Source organism: Cebus imitator, unplaced genomic scaffold (assembly GCF_001604975.1).
Source record: "Cebus imitator isolate Cc_AM_T3 unplaced genomic scaffold, Cebus_imitator-1.0 Scaffold126, whole genome shotgun sequence".
NCBI classification, from domain to species: Eukaryota; Metazoa; Chordata; class Mammalia; order Primates; family Cebidae; genus Cebus; species Cebus imitator.
The window spans coordinates 815158-822684 of NW_016107441.1; the positions used below are offsets into that span (position 1 = coordinate 815158).

The window sequence follows — 7527 nt, forward strand, 5'->3', positions numbered from 1 at the left end:
TTTGTCACCCAGGCTGGAGTGCAGTGTTGCAACCATGGCTTAGTGCAGCCTCAATCTCCAAGGTTCAAGCTATCCTCCCACTTCAGCCTCGCAAGTAGCTACAACTACAGCTGTGTGCCATCCCACCCAGCTAATTTTTAAAAATTATTTTTTGTAAAGATGGGTTTTTACCATGTTGCCCAAGCTGGTCTTGAACTCCTGAGCTCAAGCAACCTACCTGCCTCAGCCTCTCAAAGTGCTGGGGTTATAGGCATGAACAATTGTACTGACAAAAATACATATTTAATGCAAAAAAGGCAGTAATGGAGGAACAAAGACACAAAAAATAAGACATATATATATATATATATATATAAAACAACACAACGGTAGATATAAATTATACCAATTGTAATTTTTATCACATAAATTAAGTGGAAATAGACTAAACAAACCAATTGGAAATTAGAGATTGTCAGACAGGATTAAAAAATAACATGCAACTACATACTGTCTATGAAAGACACACTTTTGATTCAAAGACACAACTAGAATAAAAGTAGAAGAATGGAAAAAGAAATACCATGTAAACGGTAACCAAAAGAGACTTGTAAGTGATTATATCAAACACACATGCACACCACACCCACAAACACATACACTCAAACGCAGTATTTAAGAAAAAAAATGTTATCAAAAGATGAAGAGCATTTTATAATAGAAGAGTCAATCCATCAGAAATAGAACAACTATAAACATCTACACACCTAACAACAGGGCCCCAAAATACATGAAGCAAAACTGCCTAAATTGAAGTGATAGATAATTCAACAATAATACTTGGAGTCTTCAAAACCCTGCTTTCAATAATGAATAGAACAATTAGAAGATTGCCAAGGAAATGAAAACTTTGAATGACACTGTAAACCAACTAGACCTAAAAAATACCTATAGAACACTCCACTCAACAACAGAAGAATATACATTCTTCTGAAGTCCACATGGAGTATTCTTATGCATAAAACAAGTCTCAACAAACTTAAAATAGTTGAAATCATACAAAATATGTTTTCTGATTTCAACGGAATATTAAAAATTAATAACCAAAAGAAAGTTGGAAAACTCACAAAAATAATGCATCAAAGAATAAATAAAAGATTAATTAAGGAATACTCTGAGTTGAATTACAAAAACACAATATACTAAAACTAATGAGATGAGCTAAAATAATTTTTAGAGGGAAGTGTATAGCTGTAAACACCTGTATTAAAAAGAACACTCACAAATTAATAACCTAACTTTGTAACTTAAGAAACTAAGAGGGCAAACTAAAGTCAAAGTAAGCAGAAGGAAGAAAATAATAAACATTAGAATAGTAGTAAGTAAAATATTGGAAAAATAATAGAGAAAACCAATAAACCTAAAGGTAATTCTTTGAAAAGATAAGCAAAATTGAATAACTGCTAACTCTACTGTTCAAGAGAAAATGAGGAAAGAATCAAATTTCTAAAATAAAGAGTGAAAGAGGGGGCATTTCCATTGACTTTACAGAAATAAAATGGGTTATTAGGGAATAGTTTGAACAACTGTATGCCAATAAATTAGATAACCTAAATGAAGTGGACAAATTCCTAAAAAGATACTAACTCGAAAAGAAATGGAGGCTGGGCATGGTGGCTTACACCTGTAATCCCAGTACTTTGGGGAGGCAGAGGTGGGTGGATCAGTTGAGGTCAGCAGTTCAAGACCAGCCTGGCCAACATGGTGAAACCCTGTCTCTACTAAAAATACAAAAATTAGCTGGGTGTGGTGGTATGCACCTGTAATCCTGGGTACTTGGGCAGCTGAGGCAGGAGAATCACTTGAACCCAGGAGGCAGAGGTTACAGTGAGCTGAGATTGTGCCACTGCACTCCAGTCGAGTGAAACTCCACCTCAANAAAAAAAAAAAAAAACAAAAAAAACAAAACAAAAACAAAAACAAAAAAACCCCACTAAACCAAAATCTTGAATACACACATAACATGTAAGGAGATTGAATTAGTAATCCAAAAGAAAATAAAATAAAAAAGTCCAGATGGCTTCCTTCACGAATTCTACCAAACATTTAAAGAATTAAGACAAATCTTTCTTACATTCTCTCAGAGAAGTGGAATTGGATAGAACATTTCCCAATTCATTCTAAGAAGCCAGTATTACCCTAATAACAAAACCAAAGACATCACAATAAAGAAAACTACATATCAATATCTCTTCTGCATACAGACAAAAAAATTCTCAAGAAAACACTAGCAAACCAAATCTGGTGATATATAGACAAGAATTATACATCATGAGTAGTGGGATGTATCTCAGGAATGCAATGTTAGTTGAGTACACACAAATCAATCAGTCACCATATGAATAAAATAAAGGAAAAAGATCACACAATCCTTGAAATAGATGCAGAAACAGGATTTGACACAATTTGACCCCTTTCATGGTAAAAATACTCAGCAAATTAAGAATTGAAAACTTCCTCAAACTGTAAAGGGCATCTATGTAAAACCCATGGCTAACTTCATGTTTAATAGTGAAAAACTGAAAGCTTTCTCTGTAAGATCAGGAATGAGACAGGAATATCTGTTCTTATTCTTCATTGTATTGGAAGATCTAGCCAGGGAAATTAGTGAGAAAGAGAAATAAATGGCATCTTGGTGAGAAAGGAAAAAGTAAAGCTATCTCTATTTGTAGATCACATGGTCATGTACAAAGAAAATCCTAAGGCTGTATAAAAGACTTAGCGTTAATAAATGAATTCAGCAAAGTTATTGGATACAAGATGAACATACAAAAATCAATTGTATTTCTATAGGCTAGAATGAATAATTTAAAAATTAAACTTAAAAAAATTCAATTTATATAGCATAAAAGAATATAATACCTGAACAATACCTGTTGTAAGTACAAGACTTGTACACAAAAACTAGAAATCTTTGTTGAAAAAAATTAAAGATGACCTAGATAAATGGGAAGAAATCCCATGTTGATGGATTGGAATACATAATATTGTTAAGATGGCAATACTACCCTAATTCATCTACGGATTCAATGCATTCTTTATTAAAACCCAGCTATTATTTTTGTTTCAAAACTTGACAAGCTGATTCTAAAATTTATATTTGTGTTTGTATGCAAACGCAAAAGACAGAGAGTAGCCAAAACAATCTTGAAAAAGTTGGAGGACTCACACTTCCAGATTTTAAAGCTTACTCCAAAGCTACAGTTACCAAAACAGTGTGGTACTGACAAAAGGATCAGCATATAGATTCAATGGAGTAGAATCGAGAGTCCAGAAGTAAGCCAATCTATTTATGGGTCAGTTGATTTTTTTGACATGGGTGTCAATACAACAGGGGAAACAATACTCTTCTCAACAAATGGTGCTGGGATATTCACACGTGAAAGAATGAAGTTGGACTGGGTGCAGTGGCTCACACCTGTAACTCTAGCACTTTGGGAGGCTGAGGCAGGTGAATCACATGGGGTCAGGAGTTCGAGACCAGCCTGGCAAACGTGGTGAAACCCCATCTCTACTAAAAATACAAAAATTAGCCTGGCGTGGTGGTGCATGCCTGTATTCCCAGCTACTCATGAGGCTGAGGCAGGAGAATCACTTGAACCCAGGAGGTGGAGGTTGCAGTGAGTTGAGAGTGTGCCACTGCACTCTAGCCTGAGTGACAGAGTGAGACTCTCTCAAAAAAAACCAAAAAAAACAAAAAAAAAAGATGAAGTTTGACCTCTTCCCTCACATCACATACAGAAATAAATCTAAATGTGCCAAAGACCTAAACACAAGAACTAAGCTGTGAAATTCTTAGAAGAAAATATAGGTGTGAATCTTCATGACCCTTGGATTAGGCAATATTTTCTAAAAAGTGACATCAAGACCACGAACAGTGGCTCATGCCTGTAATCCCAGCACTTTGGGAGGCCAAGACAGATCGCTAGAGGTCAGGAGCTGGAGACCGGCCTGGCCAACATGGTGAAACCCCTTCTCTACTGAAAATACAAAAATTAGCCAGGTCTGGTGGTATACACCTATAATCCCAGCTACTCAGGAGGCTAAGGCTGGAGATTGCTTGCACCCAGGAAGGAGAGGTTGCAGTAAGCCAAGATCATACCACTGCACCAGCCTGGGCAACAGAACAATACTGCATCTCAAAAAAAAAAATAATAATAAAAAGAAAAAAAGGCCAAAAGCATAACCAACAAAAGAAAAATATAGATAAATTAGACTTTATCAAAATTAAAAGCTTTTGTACATAAATGATACTATCAATCAAGTGAAAAGAAAACCCATAGCATCTTAGTCCATTTTGTGTTACTTCAAAAGAATATCTAAGATGGGGTAACTTATAAAGAAAAAACGGTTTATTTGGCTCACAATTCTGATGTCTGGAGAAGTTCAAGATTGGGCATCTGGTGAGGGCCTCAGGTTGCTTCCACTCATGGTAGAAAGTGAAGGGGAGCCAGCATGTGCAGAGATCACATGGTGAGAGAGGAAGTGGTGGGAGATGCCAGGCTGTTTTTGTAAAATTGTTTTTTAAAATTTTATTCTTAAATAAATTTTGGGATACATGTGCAGGACATGCAGGATTGTTACATAGGTATATTACCTGTGGCCAGGCTCTTTTTAACAATGAATAGAGTGAGAGCTCACCCCTGAGAGAGGGCATTAATCTATTCATGAGGAATCCTATGACCCAAACACCTCTATTAGGACCCATCTCCTATGTTGGGGATTAAATTTTAATACAAGGTTTGTAAGGGACAAGAATCCAAATCACAGCACATAGAATGAGAGAAAATATTGCAAATCATGTATCTGATAAAATTCTAAAATCCAGAATAAATAAAGAACTATTACAACTCAATAATAATAAGATCAAAAGTGAGTAAAAGATTTTAATAGACATTTCACCAAAGAAGATATAGAAATGATCAATGAGCACATGAAACAATGCTAAGCATTATTATTCATTAGCAAAATGCAAATCAAAACCACAATGCGATACTATTTTACACCAACTAAGATGGCTGAAGTTGAAAAAAAAAAAATAATATATGTTTGTGAAGGTGTGGAGACATTGGAACTCTGGTGGGATCATAAAATGGTGTAGCTGCTTTGGAAAACAGTTTGGGAGTTCCTCAAAAAGTTAAGCATGTAGTTAACATGTGACACAACAATTTCACTTCTAGGTATATACCTTAGAGAACTGAAAACATGTCCACACGAAAACTTGTACATAGATGTTCACAGCAGCATTATTTATAGTAAAGTGAAAATAAACCAAATGCCTAATTGCTGAATAAACAAAATGCGACATATCTTTACCATGGAACATTATTCAGCCACAAAAAGGAATGAAGTACTGATGCATTCTACAGCATGGATGAACCTTAAAAAGATTACACTAAGTGAAAGAAGCCAATTATAAAAGGCCACATATTGTATGATTCCATTTATATGAGATGTCCAGAATAGGCAAATTTATACAGGTATTAAGTATTTATGGCTATCAAAGGCTCCTGAGAGTGGGGAATGAGGAGTGACTGCTGGAAAGTATGGATTTTCTTTTTGGGTGATGAAAATGTTCTAGAATTAGATACTGTCTGTAGGTAGTTGTATAGATAGGATTGTACAACTTTGCAAATATATTAAAAGGAACTAAATCTAATGCTTATAAAAAGGCAAATGAATAAAAAATATGAAAGAAGGGGAAGGTGAAGTTGAATATTAATAACACATGGAACCAAATATTGAGTCTAGTGTTAACCATGAGTGCAGCAGAATGTTGCATCTAGGGTAAACCATAAGTAGAGGAAAATGTGGCGTCAACTATTAATAGTGAGTGGAGCAGCATGTTGAATCTAGCATAAGGGAAAGAAAGCAGAACATTCTGTCTGCTGTTACAATTGCACACAGCAGAATGTGTTGTCAGGTGTTAATAGTTATCAGAGAATGTGGATTCAAGCATTTGTAGTGAATGTAGCAGAATTTGAAGTCTAGCGTGAATGGTGCAGAGAGCATATTGTCAAGTTTTGTTGTAAGGGTGAGTAGAGGAGAGTGTGGTGTCTACTGCTGATGGCAAGTGAAACAGAATGTTGTGTCTCACATTAAAAGTTAATGGAACAGTCAGTGTCATGAAAAACAAAAAACAGCTGGGAGACTGTTCTAGGTTAAGAGACAAAATAGAGCAACCATGTGCAATATAAACTGGAGTCTTGATTGGATCCCTCATCATATTTTCTGATGACTTTTTGAAAAGTGGGATAATTTAAGTAAAGTTTCTGTATTAGATGATATTATTGAATTATTTCAAATAAACTTATTTCTAAGTCAATAATTATTGAATTAAGGTTAAGTTTTAAGGATGTGATAATGTCAATGCGATTCTCCTTCCTTATTTTGAGGTGAATTGTCATGTCTGTGTTGATTCAGCAAAAACTGTATCTACCTACCTACCTGCCTACCTGCTCATCTATCTATGTATTCATCCATCCGTCTACCTATATAGAGCAAGTATATATGGCAAAATGATAACTGGTGAATCTGGGTAAAGAGTATGAATATGAATCTGGATAAAGAGTGTTTATTGTATATTCTTTCAACTTTTATATATCAAAACAGAATGTTAAGCAGCATTAATTGGAAATGGTGCAAAACATTGTTTTTAGCAGAAGGCTAAAGGAAGCAGAATACGGTGTCTGGCTTTAATAGTGGAGCAGAACATTGTGTGTGTTGTTGAGTGAATAGAGCAGAATGTGACTCAAACAATAATAGTGAATGTGGTAGAATGCAGCACGTAGCATTAAAAGAGTGAAGCAGAATGAAGCATCAATGATTAATAGTGAAGGGAACAGAATGTTGAACCTCAGCTAGGGGTAAATGGAGGAGTATATGGTGTCTAGCATTAATAGTAAGTGAAATGAAACATTATGTTTAGTGTTAAAAGTGAATTAAGTAATCCCAGCACTTTGGGAGGCCGAGGCGGGCGGATCATGAGGTCAGGAGATCAAGACCAGCCTGGCCAACATAGTGCAACCCCGTCTCTACTAAAATTACAAAAATGAGCTGGGAATGGTGGTACATGCCTGTAATCCCAGCTACTCAGGAGGCTGAGGCAGGAGAATCACTTGAACCCGGGAGGTGGAGGTTGCAGTGAGCTGAGATCACACCACTGCCCCCCAGCTTGGGCAACAGAGTAAGACTTCATCTCAAAAAAATAAAAAGTGAATTAATCCATGCCCCTACAAAGGACCCAAACTCATTGTTTTTGATGGCTGCATAGTATTCCATGGTGTATATGTGCCACATTTTCCCTATCCAGTCTATTGTCGATGGGCATTTGGGTTGGTTCCAGGTCTTTGCTATTGTAAACAGTGCTGCAATGAACATTCGTGTGCACGTGCTGGAAACCATCATTCTCAGCAAACTGACAGAAGAGCAGAAGATCAAACACCGCATGTTCTCACTCATAGGCGGGTGTTGAACAATAAGAACACA

The 7527-nt window shown here is 36.0% G+C and overlaps 1 protein-coding gene and 1 pseudogene across 2 annotated transcripts in view; one reads left to right on the top strand and one right to left on the bottom strand.

Annotated features, from left to right (window-relative positions):
• GLRA1 (glycine receptor alpha 1) overlaps positions 1-7527 on the bottom strand; it is a 116347-nt gene that overhangs the window by 18712 nt on the left and 90108 nt on the right. The window lies entirely within an intron of this gene.
• The window catches only part of LOC108312556, a 15770-nt pseudogene continuing 15152 nt past the window's right edge, over positions 6910-7527 (top strand).